At 42.0% G+C, this 23,231-nt stretch overlaps 1 long non-coding RNA gene across 2 annotated transcripts; it reads right to left on the bottom strand.

The window, feature by feature from the left end:
• Positions 1–6,410: 6,410 nt before the first annotated feature.
• Positions 6,411–22,284, bottom strand: LOC141728676 (uncharacterized). Of its 2 annotated transcripts, none has more exons than XR_012579820.1 (3): positions 19,694–22,284; positions 8,041–8,167; positions 6,411–6,655 (listed from the first exon to the last, which is right to left on the bottom strand). It is a non-coding gene; the product is annotated as an uncharacterized LOC141728676 (long non-coding RNA). The 2 variants fall into 2 exon arrangements; XR_012579821.1 differs by lacking the exon at positions 19,694–22,284 and adding an exon at positions 14,535–14,704.
• Positions 22,285–23,231: the final 947 nt, after the last annotated feature.

Below are 23,231 nucleotides of genomic sequence, written 5' to 3'. Positions count from 1 at the left end.
CCCTCATCCTGAGTGGTGACCTTGCCAAGAGCACTCTGGTAGTAAATAAACACAGAACATGGGTTGTTCAGCTGACTGTCCAGCTTTCTGCTGAAAGGCAGGTACAAATGTCAAGGCTGGACACTCTGGAGAGAGGGAGGCCAGCACAACAAGACAGAGTGAAGAGTTCAGTGTATTTTCACTGTAGTCAGGGAAGAGAATGAAGAAAGAAAGATTTAGAAAGCAAAAAATCCCACTTGTTGTCTTCTCTGGAAACAGAGAAACACACTTTAAATGGGTTTTTGAGTGTTCATCATGATGCTTGTTGCTTGATGCATCATGATGCTATACTGCTTGTTAGACTTACCAGGCTTCTTAAATCCTCTATATGATCATCCAAAGTTTGTGGCAGTAACAATCTGTTTCAAACATGTCCTAAACCTGCATTTTTATTTGCCTGTCTGAGAAGCTGCTTTCCTCTGCCTGTTCCCACTGGGGTGCAGACCAGACTTGCACAGCAGCATGAGAAATGAGAGCTTGGGTTGAAGCCCAGGTCTCAAGCCCAAAGTCGGTTTATACAAAGAGCCTACAAAGATCACTCATGGCTGGCCTCTTCATTTAACCCCACAGAACAGCAGCTGATACAAAACCCAACCAAATTCAAAGAGTGTCTCCTCAGTGCTGCCATGATAGGTTTTCATTCCTGTGATCAGAATGATTCAAAGAAGGCTGATTGCCGTCCAAAGTGTGGCTCTGAAAAAGCAGCTAATCATGACCGGCAGTAATGTGCAGAACCTCTGTGACAGAGGAAGCCCTGAAGAATAAAAAGTCTAGGACAAGGGGGCAAGTCATCCAGGACAGTGCAGACTGCTGTGACACCAGTGACACATCTCCCTGTCGCAGCAGCACTGCAAAGACAAGCCATTCTCCTCCCTGCAGTTCAGTGTACCTCAGCCAGGGAGCCACAAGCCAGGAAAGCCATCCTCTGCAGGAAGAGTGTCTGTCTGGTCCCAGCAGGTCCCCTGTGCTCTCTCTGAGGTGATGATTCTCTCTGAACTCTAATACTGGGGGGGAGACAAGTGAACAATTCTTCACAAAATAGGTCAGGCTGGAAGGGACCACAGTGGGTCACTGGTCCAACTCCCTGCTCAAACAGGGTCATCCCAGAGCACATGGCACACAATTTTGTTCAGACAGTTCCTGAATATCTCCAGTGAGGACTTGCCTATTAAATTAAGTGTTTATGCATTCATGATTTACTTCTTCTCTGTGGCTGTATTATTTTGTTAAAATAATCTTCATTGTGGCAATTATTCATGTAAAGACAGTGAGCGGTTATTGTTATAAGTCTTAGATAGTGATGGTAGGTGTAGTTAGAGAGCTGGGAATGAAAAGGTCACTATGTGAGAAAGTATTTCTTTTTTAAAGATAGCTAGGGGTTTTTTGATTTGATTAGCAGGAGTTAAATAATTTGTTTATTTGACAGCATATTTTAAAAGACCTTTGAGAGCAGATCACTGAATGAGTTGGATGGAGGCCACCTCTTGTCTCTGAGGCAGATGGATGGATGGGAGGAAATGCATTTAAGACAAGTTTCCTGTGCCTCCATTCAGGAGGGAGGAAGGAGGCCCCCAGTGGACCCAGCTTTCAACCCTGAAGCATACTTCTGCCTAAGCAGGACAATGCTGAGCATGAATCACAAAGGTAATTTGAGATTCAGGTCTCTGAAACAAATGTATGAATAACTTTTCTTATTCATTGACCTCTTCTTTTTCCCTTGTTTCAAATTAAATTTTTTGGGGGTTGTTTATTAAAAGGTGGTGATATTTGAAATTAAAAGTTTATCAAATAATAAACATTTTCATTCAAAAAATGCAGGAAAGAAATACATCAACTTCAGAAAAAAAATCAGCAAAACAAATTTCATAAAGCTGAGACAAATTGGTGGAGCACCATCATATTGACCTTCTGCTTTTATTTCTGAAAGGAGCACTCCCATAATTTGGCATCTAACACTAAGGAAAAATTAAAGACTGCTTATTTCCCAACAACAGGAAAGTGCCCTAATATTTAAATGCCTAAAAACACAGGTATAAAACCTTTCACTCCGTTAATTGTGTGTTGATTCCTTCTCATCTTCTGTCCCTTCAGAGAAGGGACCACAACTCCACCACAATCCCTCTCTATGTGCTTGTCTAGAGGTGAATCCTGGTTCCTGCCTAACCTCAATTACCAAGGATGGGTTTGCTTGGTCATTGCAGATGAGTCCATCCATTTTCTGTATTTGTGAATACACTCCACTGGGAATATCTGACCTCATCCAACTGTTTATTCTCCTTCTTTATAAACCAAATATTTCATTGTGTTGGTGGGGGTTTCCTCCTGCTGCTTCTTGCTACAGATAATTGTCAACTATCTGCCATAAAATCAGAGGCAACCCATATCCTACCAGTCACTGACCTGGAATTCCAAAAGGCATATAACCCTTTGAATGAAAGCCAGGTCACTGGGAAACTGCCTGGTTTTTTCATGTCTGGGATTTCCTTTGCCACAGAAATCACTCAATCTGGTAAGGAGTCCATCCAGGAAGTCCTCACATGGTACTATTCAACCTGATACTCCTCACACGTGTGGCCTTCACAAGCAGGTGCCTTTTCTTGCTTTATTAAGAGCAACCAATTTGGAATTTTCTTTAATCAGTTCTGTGCTGCCTACCTGGGACTGTATTTTATTTAATACAGCTCATTTAATAATTTATTTATTGGAAAGACGATTACTGCAGTCTACGCAGTAATCTGCTAGCCAATAGGTGCTGCTAAACTCTAGGTTAGAAGAAATTAGTCTGTCTGGCACTCATTGGGATTTGTCTCATTTACTGTGTCATGGTCCTTTGCATTGTTCTTAACTAGTTTTCTGTGCATTCCCCTGTTCTCCACTCCTCCAAGAAGCTGCAACTGCAAACCTGTGAGAGATCTGTTTACATATTTCTTTTAAATGCTCTTCTTCAAAGTGCATCACAGAGTCAGTGCATTGTTGCAGTGTTTTTTGGAAATGCACACTGATGACCTGAGAAACCAAAACAACCCTCAAAACAGTCGAGAAGAATTCACAGGAATTCCTTCATGCAAAGCTGGGCACCCTAAAAGAAAAATGCTTTCGAGTTCAAGCCATTGTTTATTTTGGAGCATGTTTCTCTCCCTGCTTTCAATGGTGACCTAGGAATGAGCTCACCATTGGAAGCAAATCTGTCTTCTGTTTCCACTCCTAAAGGATTACCTACTTTCTGAAGCTCATGGGGTTATTGATGGCCTTACACCAAAATTATGATTTGGAATTCTGTGAAAAAAATAAATACACACAAATTCACATGTGCGTGACACTGACAGATTTAAAGAAAAAAAAACCTGTTGAAATATTACAATAAAAAAGATTAAATTTGTAATAAATAGATGGCTTCCTATATTTGCAAATATTCTTCTTCGAGATTGAGCAGGAAAATACCTGACCTAGCATGACTGTGCAGGAGAACAGCAAAACCCTGTTGTTTAGTAATGTGCACATGGGCTGTGTAGCACTTGGCAGCATCTCAGGGCGAGACCCAGCTAACAAACAGACAAACAGCCTCGTGCTGCCTTTGTGTGGGATTGCTTGAAATGCTTTTCTGCAAGCAGGTCCTGCAAGCTGGTGCTGCTGTCAGCTGATCTGTGCTTCAGCTGCAAGCCAAGCACAAGCTGCTCTGCCCACCCCTCTGTGCTGCCATGCAGGAGATGACGAACACCAAGCACCAGAACACCCTAATGCCACTTTTGATGACAGTTTAGGACACTGAAGGCAGCAGGGTCTGCCAGCAGGGCCAGCGTTTGTAAAGGCACATGACAGACACCTAAGGTGTCATTGCCAAAGATGCCTTCAGTTTGATTTCTTCCCAACACCTGTTCTTCTCATCTTGTGAGTGCAAACTGATTTGAATCTCATCAACCCAGGGTCAGACAGGTCCAGGATCCACTCTCCAAATGCATCAGGAGCTTTGCATTTCAGCCTCTGCCCAGTACCAGTGGCTTAGGGGGGAGTTCAAGAGCTGGTGACTGACAACTGTCCCATCAGCCTGCAAAGTTGGAATCTTTTTTTAAGCCAAAAAGAGATTGTTTTACTTTTCTTCTAGCAGCAGTTTACCTATCAAACTGAGTGTTGCCAGAAAGGCAGGTACAGTAGTGACAGACATGGTATGACACCACAAGCAGAATCAAAAAAAAACCCACAAAGAAAAGGCTCTAGCCTCTCTACTTGGTGAAATGTCTTAGAATCTGCTTTGAAGTCCCTTGTTCTGAAATTCCTGGGGAATTACCTGACAGCTGATTTCTTAAGCTTGCTTTGGTGTCTTCTCATACACACCTCTCCTTCTCACTTTCCTGCCCTTTTGTCTATCCTTCACACATTTTAGAGGGAAGGATTATAAAAAAGCCACCCTAAACCCCAAATCTACAGATGCAGGAGAGACATCTCTTAAGTCATTCCTTCTCTTTTTTCACTGATGTATTCTCTCAAGAGTGATAATCATCTTTTTTGAAATGCAGGTCTAAGACGGAAGGAATTTTTATCTGGAAGAGTAATATAAATTAGCTTTGACTGCCAGTTTCCACTGATTATTACTTTCCAGGCGGAATTCCTACAAATTCTTGAGGCATGACCTCTGATGAAAAAATAAACCCCTTTAAAACTTGTTTGAGAAATTCCAGATAACTTTCACAAGAGATTTAATTTTAGAGCATTAACACAGTCTTGGTTGGAAAGATAAAACTACAATGCAGTTATTTGGTAGGAGTCATTACTGAACAGTGAAGTCATTTGAGCTTATTTTACTGTGCTTATCTTTTTGCTCTCTTTTTTCCCCTCTCAAACTAATTTTATTATGCATTACTCAGTGCACTCTGGATTCACCCTCATAAAAGGATAAAGTATCTCAGCAGATATCCAGGCTTAGGCAGTCAATTTGAGAGTAAACTCACAAGCCTTAGTTTTCTACACCAAAGAGCCAGTGCACAGGGTATCATCTACGTATTGTCACTTAGTGTTCATTTGCTTGTAAATCTTGGGTTTGTGAGGCTTAAGCAAAGGTAAAAGCTGCCACAGATAGAAAAGAGCTGTTTGAAATACCACTGCCAAGCACTTACTAATGGCAAAAGCATCTTTGAATCAAATTTCACCTCTCCTAAGCAAATACATTAAAGAAAATTTTCACTGTCTAATAGAGAAATCCACTCTTCTGCACCTCTATGTGATCTGCAGATTCATGAAAAGGTGCAAACCACATTTTAGAAGATATTGCCTTATGCTGCAATCATTTTCATACCCATTTTGAAGTTCTAGGGCTAGGGCCCCTAGTTGTTTATTTGCAAAGGGTGCAGACACCGCAGTGAGGTGCCCTGCCTTTTGGAACTAGATGACCTTTAAGGTCCCTTCCAGCCCAAACCACTCTCTGGTTCTGTGACTCTGAGTCAAGCACGCTTCTGCCCAAAGAGCTGTTCCAGTGTCTGTGGTCCTGCAAAGGCACCTGCTCTGTACAGAGTGAGCCCCCTCTTGGAGCTCCAAGTGAGCCTTGGAGTGCTGGAGCACTGCCCAGCCCAGGGCTCCCAGTGCCAGCTGCTGCCAGGGCAGCACGCCTGCCTCAGGGCTAAGGGGGCAGAGCTGCCCTGCTGTGGAGGCAGCACCACCCAAACCCGTCAGGGCTCCGAGGGAAATAATTCCTCCATCCTCGCTTGTGACCTCAGCCCTGCCAACTGCACTACAGCATAGCAGGGCAGAAGGATCAGGCACTGCTTTCCACTCACCCTGAGCAGGAATGAGCAGCTAGCTCCAGTCCCAGGGACACGTCCAGTTGTGCACTCAGCTGTACCTGAGGCAATGCCTTTTTTTAATTTTTCTATTCAGCTTGTGTCTCCTGAAGTGCTTCTCTTCCCACACGAGCACTGAGAGCTGGTGCTCCCCAAGGCCTGCAGACAGATCACCGTGGCTGCCTGCACACAGGCACCTGCCCAGGGTCAGTGTGCTGCTCTGTCTCGTGTCTCTGTGGGAGCAGGCACTGCCTGAGGAGAGCGAGCTTCAGAGGTCACTAGAAGCTTCTTTCATGTGTGAGAACCAACTTACAATAAAGCCTAACCTTTCCTTCCTGACAGCTGCTTACAGCACTCAGAAACTCACTGCCCTGCATGATCATTTTTTGGCTAGGAAAATAAAAAAGTTTTTTGGGCAACTTGTTTTCATTTGGAAAAACTCCCTATTTTCCTGCAGAAACATCAAACTTAGTCCCCCTTCGTCTCCTGAGTTTTGCTGTTTTCCAGTCCCTTCTTTTCCATTAGCTCACACTGGTTCATCTCACTGACAAAGAGAAGAACAGAGCAGGGGAGGAAGGCAGCCCAGAATCTAACAGCCAAAAAAAAATCCTTTATTTTTATGCAAATGTTTTTAGTCATCAATCTCACAGCTTTACTTTTCTGCTTCTGTCTATGCCAGGTCAGAAGCATTTTGCACCTTGATCTCCTCTTGTTGGTGCTTTCCTGTCAGCAAGTGTTGCATTATTTCTTTTCAAAATCCCATCCATATAAAGCTCTTTCTTCTTTTCAGCACATCCCCAGCAGCAGGAATTCAGATAGTAGAACTGGTAGCAAGGTGATTCTGGCTGAACAAGAGCAAAGTGGATTTACACTCAGTGATCCCATGGAGCAGCATTTGCACCCAGCAATATTGTGACATGCACAAAGGAGGGTGTCAAGTGGTTATATTCATATGCTTTTTTCTCATTCAGGGAGGGCCCAACCTTAGCCAAATCAGCTGCTTTCTCTGCAACTTAGCTTTATGGACCATGTGTATTAGCTTATTTAGCATGTGTAGAGTGCAAGCGCATGATTGATAGTGTCCTTAAAGAGGACTCATGCATCTACCTGAAATAAATGCACTTAAAGAGCATAAATTTCAGGAAGGGAAAGCCAAAACTTTCTCAGCTGCCTCATGAGTATCTTCATATAGCACCCATTGGAATAGGTCCATACCTTGCTTGACCAAGTTTGTTAACCAGAGCTGGACTAGAGCTCATTCCTCTGAGAAATGTAGGCTTTTGTTTTCAATAAAACATATGGGCCAAATTAGTATGTAAATAAATGAATGACTTTCAAGAATCCCAGATAACACTTGCTGAGCAATGGGTCAGGCCAGATTTAATCTAAAATCTTTCTGCTGCGTGTAAATGGTTATGTCATAGCATTTGTCTTTAATTACTAAACTGTTTCCAAAGGCTTGACTCATGACATGTTCCTTGGTTAACCACAAAAACTTGTACTACAAGATTTGCCATATAGATCCTTTTTTTTCCCAACAGCATTGTTAAGCCCTGGCTCCTGAAAAAGGAATGTAACAATCTCCCAGAGATAGACACTTGATCTTTACAGTAGTGAGAGCTCTTTTTTTAAAATGAATTTTCCATATAAAGGAAACAAGGCACTTTTGACTCATAAGGAGTACTACAACATCTTTAATATTGACAGGAAAAAACCCCACAGAAGTGAAAGCCTTTAAAATACAACTATTTATATATCCCTGTATAAATCCAAATAGGAAGGATCACTGTTATAAATCTATGTATGAAGATTTCTGCAACAAATGGTACCATTTTCTAAATGCCATGATGACCAACCTTTGGCAACAGCAGATATTTTGAGAAAGGCTGTGTCTCCTTGTTCCTAGTTGTATAAAATTTCTTGTACCATTTCTTGGTATCCATGAGCTGTTTCCTATGTATGACCTAAGGATGAGGTCATGAGAATGAAGTGCACCAGCCATTCTGTGAATTGAAAGTCTAATCTGGGAGCGTAAAGAGTGTTTGATAAAGGAAGAAAAGTGGGATTTTTGGTTTTGTTATCATGAAAGTGTTGATCTAATCATCCAGATCTAAAAAGGACATTTTAAGACTGAGCTGGTGGCTTTATACTTCCCAGAAAAAGTCAGAGGAGAAAGGTATAAGCAGAACCAGTTGACATAGGTAAAATGCAAATTCAAAATATCTTTTACCTTCATCCCTAAGTCGAGTCTGAAATAGGGGAAAAGCGTGTACCAGGTATTCCAAGTTGAAGCCATTTAGAGCAGAGGAGAAGCAGGCTTCTTCAGTCTTTAAAATGGAAATATAGCAGTTTGGAACCTGTTAGGAAAAAGCACATTGATATAGGAACTGCAAGTTACCACCATGGGAGCTGTTCAACTCCTGCACTTTAGATTTTGGAAAAGGTACTGTTAGAAGTCCACCACCTGCTCAGCACCCTCAATACCATCTCCATCTCTTCGGTTCCTTTGACTACTGGCCTTGCCCTGCTCCGTCATGGGCAGCAATTCCCACACAACACACATAATGCATGGAAACCAACTCTCTTGCCGGAACATGCAAGAGGAGACTTGCACTGAAATTCTTCAGTTCAAACCATTGAGCAAAAACATTGACAGAAATACAGGTTGAACTGAACTGAACACCAAAACAAGTAACACCTTGCAGATTGAGGGAGGTGATTTTCCCGCTCTGCTCTGCACTGGTGCAGCCTCACCTTGAGTATCTGTGCAGTTTTGGGCACCACCATGTAAGAAAGATATTAAACCATTAGAGAACATCCAAAGGTAATTCTGTTCACTTCTTAATCCTCCTATTTCCAGAGCACCTCTGGCTTCTTTTCCCACCCCATGGAACCATTCACCATTTATAGCTACTATATCTTGCTGGGTGATATTCTTGCCTGGCCAGACATTTCTGATTAAACTGGTTTTCTTTCTTTAATTGCCTTCCCACCTCTTCTACTCCCAGTCAGTGTTACCTATCTGTAACTGTCTCCTCAGCGTATCAGTTCTGCTTGCAGGCCTATGGTGTTTCTCTAATGTGAGTCCCAATACCAGCTTCTTACCAAAGTTCTGCATTTCAAGATGGTGCTTTTTTTTTTCTTTAATTCATATGCTCCCACCACTTTCTCCTACATTTTGCATTTTTTAACTGTTATTAATGAGGGTGGATTTGTTTGCCAGCAATGGTAGCTCGTATTCTGCTTGAATTTCTGTCGTGGGTTTTCTTTTCAACTAGCTTCTAATGATCCTAAAATGTAAATGGGAAGTTTAGCTTTTGAAAGATAAAGGCACAGCCTTTTGATATTGTACTTTGTGTCATAAAATAGGGTTTGTGTAGACTATAAGGTAGTAATATACCTTCAATGTTAAGATCCTTGAGATGAGGGTCAAATGTGAGTTGTAAGGTCCTGGGACCAGACTTTAAATTTTTGTGAAATGTCTGTAAATCATTCTAAGTACACAGGCCAACAAACAAGCCCTTACAACAGCAGAGGATTGGCATAATGCTTTCCTGACTCTGTCCTCTAACTGCCTTCCCACCTGGCAGACCCTGGCAAGGGAGGCACTGCCCTGTTTGAAAGTATGTGTTTCTAGTTGGATTTTTAAAGATTAAGGAAACTTACTATTAAGAGCATGTCTTACACTGTGAGCACTCTTTTTGCCTTTCTAGGAGCTCAAAAGGGCTCACACCCTCCAGCTAGAAAACAGTTCCCTCTTGAAGGTTAAAGCTTTCCCTGAGAGCATTCTCTAACTTCAGTTGAAATGTCTTGCTTTGCAACTGCATGCTTTAATTATCTCTTTAACAAAAGTAAAGCAGAATAATTAATAGCTTCCATAGAAGGGAGATTAACTGATTTCTTTGGTTTTTTGTTTGTTTAAAACTGTTGCTGAAGCATATGAGTGATCTTTCCCTATCTTGAACAGACTAAATAATAGAAAGGAAAGTCCAGTGAGGATAGTTTAAATATTCCACTCATGTTAATGCTCTCTAAAATTTGTATTTCATCAACTGTTTTAGTGAAACTGCCAAACACTCAACTTTATTTTTGTAATACTTCTGGAGTCTTGCACCAATGTAACCCACAGAGGAAGGATGACACTTCACAAACAATATTTATGTATTCATTATGAAAAAGCAGTTTCTACCTCTGGGTAGTAATGCAACTAAGTCATGCAATACTAGGAAAGGGATGCTGTCTGCACTGAAGCTGTCTCTCCAGAAAAGGAGGGCACCTGGGGCTGCCCTTCTCCAGCAGCAGAATGCTGCTGTACTTTAGAATTTGAGGAGCAGGTTGTAAGAAAGGTTTGGCTAGTATCAAATCTTGCCTTGGTTTTGAAAGGTGAAATGCTTTGACTAAGTTGTGCTTCCTTATTCTTCATTCATTCTTAGGTGGTTGCAGAGGAGAAGGGGAATATTTTGACCCTAATCTGAGATATAAATTAAATATATTTAGGTTGCTGAGCATCTACTGTAACTTATGAACTGATTTTTTTTTTATCCATTGTGTATGTGAGCTGAGAAAACCTGGCTTGGGTTCAAGTGAAATTTGGCATGGGTCAGTGGCCTACTGTCCTCTAGGATTTTCACAAGAATGTGATTCCACATTTTATGTGGCTATGTACTGGTGATTGGAATGTTTAAATAAATAACAAATTGAGTCACTTAGCCCTGAATCAACAAATGCAGTGTCCCAAAAGGGATTCCCCACAATTTATAGCCATATCTTACTGGAGATTCATATTCAACTGATTTAAAGATGTTCAAAGTTGAAGAGTGGTAAGATGGCAGGAAAAGTCCCCTCCCAGAAATTAATGGAGCAGGATGTATCGCTCCCATTGCCTGAAACCTTTAGAGGGGCTTTAACCCAGGGCAGCTCTACCTGGATGGGGAGACATATATGTGCTGGTAGCAAGAACCTGAAATTGTGGCTGTGGTTTTCAGAAATTCCCTTACCTCTCTCTTACTTTTGTCTAGTAAGAGGATGAACTTTTAATTAAAAAACAAAACAAAACAAAACAAAACAAAACAAATCAAAACAAAACAAAATAAAAACAAAATTTAAAAAAAGAGCAAAATATTTATCCTCTGTGTAGCACATTGGTTCATTGGTAATGGGTTAGTCACAGATTTTTAAAAAGTGTTACAAAACATTTGGTCTGTTTAAAAAAACCCAAACAAACAAAAAAACAAACAGCGGGGTGGTGGAACCCAGAAAGTTTAGGGGAGAAGCATGTATCACAATTCTGCTAAAAGGTAACAATTTAAAATATTGCTCAGTCTTTGTTCTTCATATCATAACTGATCCATTTGTACATCTTGGACAAGGATTCATAGGTTTCTTCCTCTGCTTACCTACTTTTTTTTAAAAAGGACAAGCTTTTTCTGGCTGAGGTATATGAACCTTATCCCACTGGACTTTGGAAAGGTCATTTGCTTTTCTCTGAGTCTTAAAAAAAAATAAAAGTCTAAAAGGTACTTTCCTTTCTGTGATTTAAGTTCATGAGCATTTATCATCATGTCGAGTCAGTTTGTCTTTGAGAAGAAGTGTTCCAGAGAAAAAACAAGGATGACTTATGGATTAGGACACAATGAACTTTTCCTGCTGCCAGAGTTAGCCACAAGGCAGTTCAAATGCCATCCCTTCCATGGTGACTCTGCCTAGCTGTCAGTCAGTATGTGGCTATAATTGGAATCCACCAGAAAAATACATTTTCTGGAAAAAATGAGAATTTTTATAGGAACAAACAAATTCAAATATTTAAATTCAGTGGACTGGAGCTGAAACGCTCCAGTTTCTATCCTTAGTTTGAACCTCAGGTCCCATGAAACACTGTCACTTCTAATGAAAAAACAAGATGGGAACAGGGAGTTGAGTTATGATCTCTCTCATGAAAACTGAGAATTTACATTGCAAAGCAAACACATCTACTGATTTGAAACAAAAAGTGGCTAAAGCTTCCTCAGATGTAACCTAGCTGAATTTTTAAGGTGGCAGTAGCTGCTTTGTGGCTGGAAGGGCAATTGAAAGGCTTTGGCCTACAATAATTTAACCTAAAGCAGTAATTTCAGTGCAGCATCTGATGAGCAGCCAGGGTAAACCTGCCTGAACCACCATGTGAGAGAAAGGAGAAGATTCACATTTTGGTCACTTACAACCTTTTTGCTTCTATTGTTAACCTTTCACAGCTCCCAGGAAAATGTATGCTGTGTTTGTGACAAATCTTACCCTCACCATGGTACTACCTCTGTGTTTGAGAAACATCTATTCCATGGGTGGAATTCCTTACCATTGCCACTGATCTATCCCTTTCTCTTTTAAAACCCTCTTACTCCTTCTTGTTTTTTATGCTCTCATACAACCTTATATGCTGCCCTTCAATTTTTCTTTCTTATACTTGTGAAGCAATCCCCTGCAGCTTAAACTGAACTTATTACCCCTTTCTGGTTGAAAGGATTTATTAAGAATTACTCTAGATTATGTCAACCAACTTTAACAAAAATGGCTTTTGATTTCATATCAGTTCAGATGCTGACTAGTGCTTGTGGTTTTCTGGCTTTTATTGGATGTGACATAAATATCCACACTGTGATCCTTGCCAGCATTTGTTTTCCCTTTTGTACAAAATGAAGAATACAATAATTTTGCCAGTAGATTTTGTGATCAGCAAAGTATTTGCACAGCCCAGTTTATTTTTCTAAACAAAAAAGGTGGGGCTTGAATGATTCAGGGAGTGCATTCCACCCTCCTAGCTCTCCTGCAGGCCCAAACACAGTGAGCTGAATGGTATCAGCCTTACCTGGAGGGCCCATTGCAGAGGGCCCTCCCCTTCCCAGAGGAGGGAAGTTGCAAATGTACACAGCAAGCTTTTCCTTGAAAATTTATTTCAACACAGTTCTTGGGGGTTTTCACTAGTGCTTAATAAAAAATTACCAGGCCTATGAGTCCCCTCCTAGTACACAGTCATGAAATATGTCCATTGGCAGAGACAACACTTTCTTTTCCCACAGAAAAGAGGGGAAAAGACTTTTTACTGCACTGCTGGGGCACACGTTGCTCCCCAGGGAAGCGCTCTGGAGCAAGGGGGGTGTGATGCAAAGTTAATAAATGACCACCACGTTAATAAATGACAAGCAGCAAATGCTGCAATGGAGTGAAATATCACAATTAGGCCAGAGTGCAAGTGAAGGGTCACGCTGTGCCTCTGGGGCCTGCCAGAGCTGGATAAGCAGCCGTGGTGGCTGAGCAGGGACAGTGTGAGCTTTGCATCTTTAGCACAAGCCTAGCCATCACAAAGATGGGCGGCTGCTGAGATGGCACCACCCCTGGCGCTCACTCTGCCTTCTTTAAAGAGCCACTTCTGCTGCTGATAGGTGTGAGGAGCCGTGAAGGTGGGATGCTCATCGCCTCTGACCTTCCCTTGCACCATATGGATGCCTGGTCCTGACCTAGCAGTTCTCTGGTTTGTGCTCTCAGGAATTTGAGTGGGCCAAGGCAGCAGTGGAGGGAAAGGAAACTGTGCCTTTCTCTTTTCTCTCTAGAAAAGCCCTTGTATGAAAACCAGGTCATCCTCCTTGCCATCTGTCTGTGTGCATTTGGCATTGAGGTCACCTGTGTCTTGTAGGGTAGCCAAAAATAGAAATTCCCCCAGGAAGACAAGGAAAAGGCTTCAGGTTCACCAACCAAAACATCATGCAGCTGGCCAGGTTAGGGGCAAATTTCTCACCTTCCTGAGGAGGAACAAAATATTGAGATACAAATTGGTCACTAGCCCCAAAATGGCCCAGTTTTGCTGCTCTTTTTCTAGGACATGTGGCAAAACCACAGCCTTGGCTCTACTGGTCTGACCTAGAGTGAAGGCCAAAGGCAGCTTTTTATTGTGAGGACACTTGTTCAGGCTTTTGGAGTAAAAAAATTTTGCAGACCAGTGCAGCGAGAAGATCTGTCATGCAAAGCAGTTATCACAGCCATCCTCACCTGATTGTTAAATAGCAGCAGTTTTTAACAGTTGCATTTGAAAACATTTATTCCTAATAATTGCAGTAAGCAACCTGCTGCACTTCTTGCCAGAGTCCTGCATCTGGAACTGAAGAGATTTTCTGTCTCAGCCTTTGAACCCAAGATCACAGCACATGGTAACCCAGCAGAACTGCAGTGACTCATCACCACACTGTGGAGGCTGAAAGGGACCTTTTACCACCCACCCATAAAAACAGAAGGAATCTATCTGGACCAAGTCACACACTTTTTCCTTTAATTTATAGAAAACAGAAACTGTGATTTTTTTTTTTCTCTGAAGATCATAACTGTTTTTCATGATTAAACTCTGTGAAACTGAGATAATCATGATCCTGTCTTGTATGTCTCTTAAGAATTTAGCATCATGATTCCCTAATTCTAGCACAATACAACTGGTGATCAGATATGAAGAACTGTCATCCTGATACACTGTCAAAAAAATACAGTGTAAAAAAAACCCTTGCTCTCTTAACTGCGACCTCTGGAATCTGGAGAAAAATGCTTTTTTACAGATTATCTTTAAAAGGTCCCTTTCTCCACCTGTGTAAAAAATGCAGTACTGTGGTATACCATTCATTGTATACAATTGACTTTTTTTATACCCTCTTAAGCTTTTTTTCTGGGTTATTGTTGCAGGCCAAGTCTCAGGTCTCTTCAGCTCACCTTCTGATCCTGCTTCTTTGGAGATGCAGCCCATCCTGCAGCTAGCACAACCAGGCATCCACCCTGAGGAGCCAAAGTTCACCAGAGGCTCTGGCACCACTTCCTTGTTTCTAGAACAATCACTGCAACCCCTGTTTGTGTTCAACCTCTTAATCTGTCATCTCACAAACTCGAGCCACACGTGGAGCAAGGTGGGTCATTGTCAGCTGCTGCTGAGCCAAGCATGGAGAGTAAGCAGTTACATGTGTTTTCCTTCAGTTTTCTCAACAAATTTCAGTGGCACTTGAAAGGGTATCCATTTGTGTGAGTCAAGGGACAGCAGGATGGGACTGGGCACAGCCCACAGGCAGCTTGGGCACAGCTGTGTCACAGAGGGGTCACTCCTGAGCACAGCAACCACTGAAATCACATGCTGAGAGCTTTGTTTATAAAGTGAATTCCGTAGGTACAAGTCATCAGAAGAATAAAAAGCCCCATGGACAATATTATATAATCCAGACAAATATACTAATAGGGGATTTTCCAATGGAAGAAAACTTACATCATGCCTGAGGAAGTAAAAATAAACCTGGCACTTGTATTTGCTCTAAACACAAGAAAAGCCTTGATGAACTACTAGATACATTTATTTGGCTAATTATTAGTCATGCTGAGCATTGTGATGTTGGTTTTAAATTTATTCCATAACTACATCCTAACCTCAATATTAAAGTACCCTAGACTTTCAAAATCAGTTTCTTTCTAAGGCTCACTGTTTCCAGAGAACAGCACACTTTCCTAATTATTGCTGATGTTTTAGCCATTATTGAACCTCTTGTGACCTTATTCAGTGAAAAAAATAGCACTGGGATTTGAAAATGAACAAGTTACTTGTGAAGTAAAATAAATCAAAAAGTAAGGTTTATATAGCAACCTCTCCAAATGCCAGATACATTTAAAAAGATTTCTTATCATTGGAAAAACAATTACTTTCACTGTATTTTACATCTGAAGATCACAATTGAAAGAAGATGTGTTTTGTTGTCAATAGCCTGTTCTATTTAAACAGTGCACTAAGAGGAAAAGTCATGCACCATGTTTATGGCAGATTAAAAGTAAAAAAAGAGGAAATGTGTAAAAGGATATGAAGTGTGGCTGAAAAGACATACCATGGCCTTAAGAACAAAGCAAATACAAAAGATGCAAAACTAGGTCTGTTATCTGTAAACAAAGCCTTTCTTTAGGAAAAAAAAATAGAAGACTTGTATCGCCATTTTGTGTTACATTCGATAAAAATGAAATATTCAAGCAGACCAGGGGATTCCAGTGATTCACAGCATGTCACTTTTTATCCATGAGATGCATGATGAGGTGTTCATGACTTTCCATTGCTGAACAGTAGAATTACCCAGGGAGGAAAGTGTGTTTGGTTTTGGCAAAGCCTCACTGCCTACTTTTTTGCAGAGCCTTACAATTAGGTTCATCTGAGCAGATTCAAGTTAGTGGCAGAGAGGTGTTATTTGGATGAAAATCAAAGTCTTCTTGACTTATGCACCAGAGAGAGCCAAAACCAAGTTGGGTTCACTTTGGGTGCCAGTTACAGCTTGTATGTGCTGATCTTACACCCAAGATAAGTCACAACATCTTTAGACCAACTGTCTGTGAGTCCCAGAGGGTGAGATAAGAATGAGGAAAGTGCAGATGTTCCTTCTCCTTCACACATCTTTTGCTGGGGGTGGACGGTGGATCATATAGAAGTTGGCAGGTCTTCATTGCAGCTGTCTAAGTTTGGCCATTCCCTTTCCCTCCACCCCCACCTCCTTCTCCTTCCAAGTAGCAAATGGAGCATCTCAGGGAAACAGCTGACCTGCAAAGTCCACATCAGGTACACAGGCTTTCTACCGGGGCTGCTCATTCCTCTGCCTCCTTCATCTTTGCCAAATGAAATAATTCCTGTCACATCTGAATTCCTCTTCCAGTGCTGAGTCTTGGCATTGCTAGCCTCTTAACCACTTCTTTCAGCTGTGAGAGAATCAACTCAGCTTCTGAGATTCTCAGACTTGCTCCAGGTTTATTTTAAAAAGGGACTGCTCTTGCAACTGCTATTTCCAGGCAAGAAGAGGTAGCAAAGCCTATTCCTTGAGTTCACCCTAGGTCCGGGGCTACCTCAGAAATGGAAGCAGGGAATTCAGTCCCATTGTGCTCGTCTATTACCAGCTGGCAGCAAGAACTGAATGCAGCTGTAGGCTCCTCACAAACATTCCACCTCAGCAGCCCTGACCAGAAACCTGGAGAAGCCACCTCAGCTGCCAAGCTTCCTCAGAGGAAGACAGCATCCACAGGCTGACATGAGCCAGCCACACAGATTTAAGGAGACTGGGCTTCTATGGAAGGAGATGGACATAGAGGCAACTGCCAGAAAGTCATTGATGCCCCTCAGCAGCTTCCTGGGCACATTTGTGTTGGTGCTCCTTTCTCAGCTGTGCTTTGCAAGTGACTTCACTTCAGGTGACCTCGTCCACTGGAAGTAAAAAGCTGGAGGTCTCTGTACAACTCACTTAGGTTAGGCTGCTGGATAGAGAGGCCTCATCCCAGTTGGACTTCCTCTCAGTGTGAATTCTGGGCATAATTTTTCTTTCCTTTCCCAGCAAAGGTGGTTCTGTTGGTGCAGGTGGAGGCAGTGTGCATGCTCTGATGTAAAGGGAAGACAGTGTGGGCTGTAGGACCTGTCAGTTGACATTAAGCATAGGAAGACAAGAAGTTTTCCATCTTCTTTAAACCTAGCCTGTACTCATTAGGCTACCTCTCCTCTTAGAAAAAAAGACATTAACATGGAAGGTTTTCAAATATCAAATGGAAACACTGACATGGTAAACACTATGCCACTCACCACAGTTTTTTCCAGAGCAGAACTGGCTCTTAATATCCCCATGCTCTGGCAGATTTTCAAAGCAAGCAGAAGAGAGAGTTAAGGGCCTTCCCTGGGACTCCTCTGACACCAAGTTGTGGACAGGTCCATTCCAAGCTGAAGAGGATCCCACCATGGGTCATAATGAAAAAGTCAAATTTAAAAAGCAGCCACTTAGTAGGAAGGGGCTCAATGGGGACATTTGGAAGAGTGAACTGCACAATTTAAAAAATAACCTTGCACTTTGGTGCTCAGAACTGACAACCAGTGTATAATATCCTACCAGCAGAATATGAAAGGAAAAATTCTTCTTTGGATGGAATGTGTGGGAAGTTTATGCCTCTGATTTTGCCTCTGAATCTTGAATATTCATTCCCCCTGACCTTTCCACATCATGCATGTTCCACAATCTGGAATCCACTTCCACATCAATCTAACTTTGAACAAAAAATAATTTGATAATTTTTTTAAGTAAGGCTATTAACTTACAGTTTGGATTTTCTTCATAAAAGAAGAATTCACAAGTTATTTTTTTCAGGCTGACCTTTGGCTTTGGGCAGTGATGCAAATAACCTTCCTGCCAACTCACTGATGTAAAAGGGGAAAAAGTGTGGAGGGTGAGGGGGATGGAGTGTAATACTACCGTCCTAGGAATTGGATCCAGCTGGCCTCCACAAATACAGTCAGCCATGGGGGTAGAGTGGAATAAAAAAAACCCAAAACAAATTAAAAGATAAACACTTAATTTCAGAAGTTGCTGTGCACCTACAGCTTTTCTCCAGTTGAGCTGAGTATTCTGCATATGTGGAAGTGAGTCCCAAGAAGGGAATTGTTCTGTGTCAATAATATTGCCGGACAAATATTCCTGATTCACTGGATCATCCCCTCAAATTTTTAATGTAATTCGAAAATTCTTTTAGGTCAGACTATAAGAGTTGATTCCTTGAACCTTTCTCAAGCATGTTGACCCTATCACCTGTGTCAGAGGAGATTAAGGTTAGATACTAGGAAAAGGTTCCAGTGCCCAGAGGGTTGGGCACTGGAACAGTCTCTCCAGGGAAGTCGTCACAGCACCAAGCCTGATGGAGTTCAAGGAGCATTTGGATAATTCTCTCAGGCACATGGTGCAATTCTTGGGGTGTTCTGTGCAAGGCCAGAAGTGGGACTTTATGATCCTTGTGTGTGCCTCATATCTCAGCATATTCTGTGATTCTATAAAACCCCCTTTCTCCCTTCTCTTCTTGTTCTCCCCTTCTTTGTTTCAGCTACTGTTCTGATACTTATGGGGAAAGTAAAATCTCAAAGTCTTGAGGTCCTGGATTTCCCAATATATAAATGAAACAACTCTGTGGCTTCAGGTAACTTTTTTATATGTGGTGTGATGGTTCTTGTTGTGGCAAAGACCTGCATACAGCCCATGGTATCAATCAATCAATCAATCCAGGCTGAGGAATGAACAGATTGGAATAATTTGAACGAGCAGCCTTGGGGAAAAGGACTTCGGGGTGCAGGTGGATGAGAGGATGGACATCAGTGAAGAACGTGTGCTTGCAGCCCAGAAAACCAATTGTATTCTGGGATGCCTTAAAGAATCATGGCCAGCAAGTCAAGTTCTGCCCCTCCACTCCACTCTGGCGAGACCACAGCTCCAGGGCTGTGTCCAGCCTGGGCTCTTTAGCACAGCAAGGGCACAGACCTGTTGGAGAGTCCAGAGGAGGCCAACAGGGTGATCAGAGGGATGAAGCACCTTTCCTATGAGGACAGGCTGAGAGATGTGGGATTGTTCAGCCTAGGAAAGAGAAGGCTTTAGAGTGGTCTAATTGCAGCCTTCCAGTACCTGAAGGGAGCCCACAAGAAAGACGGACAGTCCATTTACAAAGGCATGATAGGACACAGGGGAATGGTTTCAAACTGAAAGAGATTAGATCAAGTATTAGGAAAAGCATTCTTTAGTATGCGGGAGGTAAGGCACTGGAACAGCTTGCACAGAGAAGTTTTGGATGCCCCATCCCAGCCAGGATGGATGAGGTTCTGAACCACCTGGTATAGTGGAAGATGTCCCTGCTCAAGGCAGCAGGACTGGAACAAGATGAGTTTTAAGGTCCCTTCCAACCCAAACCATCCTATGATTCTATGATTAGCTAAGCTGAGGGCACCAAGTTAATTTCATACGTCCTACACTAGGACAGCCATTGCTGGGAATTGTTACTAAATCTCTTTTTTTGAGCTGGTTAATTAGATGTGAAAACTTTTCTTGTCTGACTTCACTTACCAGAATTTGTCTCTGAAGTATCCAGCAGCAGCATTTCTGCTTTGGCATCAGGTGGCAGGCACTGAGAGCCTAATCTGGGCAGAGAAAATCAAACAGCAGATGAGGCACATTTCTGCTGACTCAGATCATAGCTGCAGGCAGCCCGGGAGTTTCCAGCCCTGCTTGCATGCTCTACAGCTCTGTGAGAGGTGGATTTGGTTGTGGGAAGGAGCCAGGGGCATGCCCAAAGCTGGCTGCTCTCAAAGGGACTGGGTTTGCAGAAGGGAGAAGCACACATGGATACCGTGTGCTTCTCAGGACAGCTGCAAGGCTGCCACCCTAAGGCCAGAGGGATGCACTAAAGCATCATTCTCCTGCAGGCTCACACAATTTTCCAGCATGCCTTGATCTTAGCAGGATCAGGGGTCTGACCAGCTTCTGCATTCACTCCCACAGCTGCCGGCCTTGCTGTTGCAAGAAAAGAAAAGAAAACGTGGCAGTAGCATTTGAAGGGGATCCAATGGGTGTAGAAACATGCTCCAAGGATTTACTTACTACCCAAAGTTTGAGTTCACCAATATGACCCACCCCAAGCTTTAAAAATCTTGGATATATATTGGAAAAGTGATGAGATTGAAACAAAATCATCTAATGTAAAGATAATAAGTGATTTTTTTCATTTTTTTTCCTTCTGATATTGCCTCAGCACAGCTGATTTCCCATGTTTTGTTTCACAGCTGTGTTTTCTCATCAGCTTTTCGGGACCTTTAAGAAAGAAACATGAAAATACTGAGAAATAGGAAAAAAGATCTGGAGTCACAGACTCAAAGGGTGCGAATCACATTGACTCTGATGACTTTAAGAAAGGCAAGAGCCAGAATGCTCAGCTCTTCCCTCTTCCAGATGCTCAGGTCTTGGCTGAAAACAAAGGATGTGTGATGTGGAAAACCACTGAGACCTGTGGGTGAGGAGTGAATCCTGAGGCTCACGTTCATCTCATGAGATCCATCTGCCATTGCCCCCTGCCTGGCGCAGCAGGGGTATGGATGCAGGGCCCAGTGGGATGTGCAGCTCGGGCAAAGCAGGGACCTGCCGCTCTGCAAGGAACCAGGGTCAGGCAAACCATGGTAGATATTGGGAAACACGAACCTGTCGCCTCTTAGAGCTGGGTAAACATAGAGTCTCTTTGGTTGGAATGCTGGAAATGTGTTTTGTCAAATCTCTGTTAAAGGAGAAAATTTTTTTTTCACAAGCTCTGATTTTAGGTCTCATTTGACAATTGCAAAAGGCAAAGGATGATCTCCTACAGACTTTGGCCCCAAAGCTTATTTGCTCCATGGCATGCTATCCACTATATTTTATCAGTTTGCTCCAAGTAGGCATGAAAGGGCCTGTGCTAGATCCCATCTTAGTCCTTATGGTGCCATTTTGTTCTGCACAAGTCTGACCAAAACTGAAATCTGAATTTTTAGTGCTATATAAAGCTTTTATTAACTAAGCTCCTTTTGAGGGCTCAGCTTCCTAAAACAGCCCAGAAAGAATGAAGATAAAATTATTATTTCAGAAGTGAGATGAGAGATCCTATCTTTCAAGTTTGGTTTCCTGGTGTTCCATAAAAGTGAACCCTCATGTCTTCAAGTTTTATTTAGCATATATTATTTTCACTGAGGGGGTCTCATCAAACCATTATTTTGAATGAATGATGTCTTTATTTTGCTTCTCTGACCAGAAATGTAATACTCTTTCTTATTTTGCTTTCTCTCATGAAAGCCCTTTAAGCGAAACGCTGAGCAGTTGGACTCTAACTGCAGTTTAATGTAGCACTTATCTGTGCTGCTGTTCACGCTGTACAAGGTAATTTCCAAAGGTCAGAGCAGCTGGATTCCATTACAGAAATGCAGAGAACTCAAAATAGCCTTTGTAAATATATATTTTTGAGGAATTCAAGCAGCTGCCTTCGACACCCCTGGGTCCTTATTGTTTCAGAATGCTTTAGTATCAGCCTGGGGTCAGAAACTACTAAATTGCTCCTCCTCCTCCCCTAGATAAGAAATTTCCTTTGGATAAACATTAAGAAATAGTCAAAAGCAGAGATATTTCTGCTTTTGCATTCTTAATCATAAGTTTTATTGCAATAAGCACTAAATCAAGAAAACTTTCTTCCATATGTGTTCAAGAACCATTTCCACTCTTTTTTTCTACACATGACATTTGTTTTACAATGCTGCAGTTTACAAATCAAATAGTTTCTCACAGAGATAGTATGTTTTTATTCCATTTGTCCTTTTTCAAATAGTCCAAACGTCTGTGGTTTTGTCATTAAAAGTCCAATTGGCAGATATATACGGAAACTTTATGTTTTCCAGCTGGGCAACTACCAGTTACACATGCTCATTATTATTCATATTATCATTACAGTAACCATGGAGGATAATTCATGTGGCTTACTCAGTCAATATTCAGTGATCTACACCAGATACTGTCCTGAAACTGTTGGAACTGAATTCTCCTTCAGCTGTGAGGACATTTTGATATGCATCTGAGCCTCCTGACTTGACCTTTCTTTCAGAATAAAACTAGGGATGCCTCTGACCCTGAATTCTGGAATTTGCTAGTGGTTTTAGATGCTTTCCTTCAGCAGGAATACCCTCAGTTTGGAATATATTCTTGTTGAGAAGGAGTGCCTGGTGTTTGTTTCTTCCATAGTAGTTTTACCCACCTGTAATTTTACTGACTTGAAATAATTTTTGACCACCCAGTTGACAGAGGAGGGGGAGGATCTCAACCCCAATGTGAATGTTTTAAATCATGCTGGTTTTTCAGTGGGGTTTTCAATTGCCGTGAAAAGTTCTAAATCCCCAAAGCTTTATTTTCCCCTCTCTCCGTAGCTGTGAATGGCCACACAAAGAGTGCTTGCTCTCTGACAGAAGTGTTGTGTGCCATGCTGTAAATCACAGAATGAATGAGTCTGTCAGAGAGGATGAGCAGACTCTAAGCCATAACCATCGTAGTGGGTGGTACCATTATCCTGGGATAATTTATTGTAACGCTTCAGCAGACAGGAGCAGATTTCTGTAGTCTGACATAGAATAGTTTATGAAGGATGCCAGAACTTTTCTATTTAGCCACTTCTGTAGTATTCATATTATGACCCTATGCTACATGAAAAACATTATCATGCAGTTTTTGAGGCATAACAACCTTAACGCTCTGACATTTGTGGCTACTTTTACTTTTTTATTTACCATTGTAGAAAGAAAGGAGATTGATGGATGGACACCTAGAGAGGGTTATATTATTGGAATAGCAAAAACAACACCAAGTGCCATGAGACAACATGAAAGCAAACTCTTCTGTCCCTTGCGTGCACAGGCTCCAATTCCATTGGCTTTTGTGGAGATAAATACTTGGCTGGAATGAGCTGCTATGTAGGAGAAAATGGTGTGGGTGCAGATGTATTTTTCCCTTGTTTGCAGTCTGGGAGGCAAGCAGATACATCCAGCTGTTCTCCTGTCCCCCAGGAACTGGGGTTATCCAGGATGAGAGCACTGCCTTTCTA

Source organism: Zonotrichia albicollis, chromosome 3 (assembly GCF_047830755.1).
Source record: "Zonotrichia albicollis isolate bZonAlb1 chromosome 3, bZonAlb1.hap1, whole genome shotgun sequence".
In the NCBI taxonomy this organism is placed as follows: Eukaryota; Metazoa; Chordata; class Aves; order Passeriformes; family Passerellidae; genus Zonotrichia; species Zonotrichia albicollis.
The sequence above is the reverse complement of the archived record's forward strand: the minus strand, read 5'-3'. Positions and strand labels throughout refer to the sequence as shown.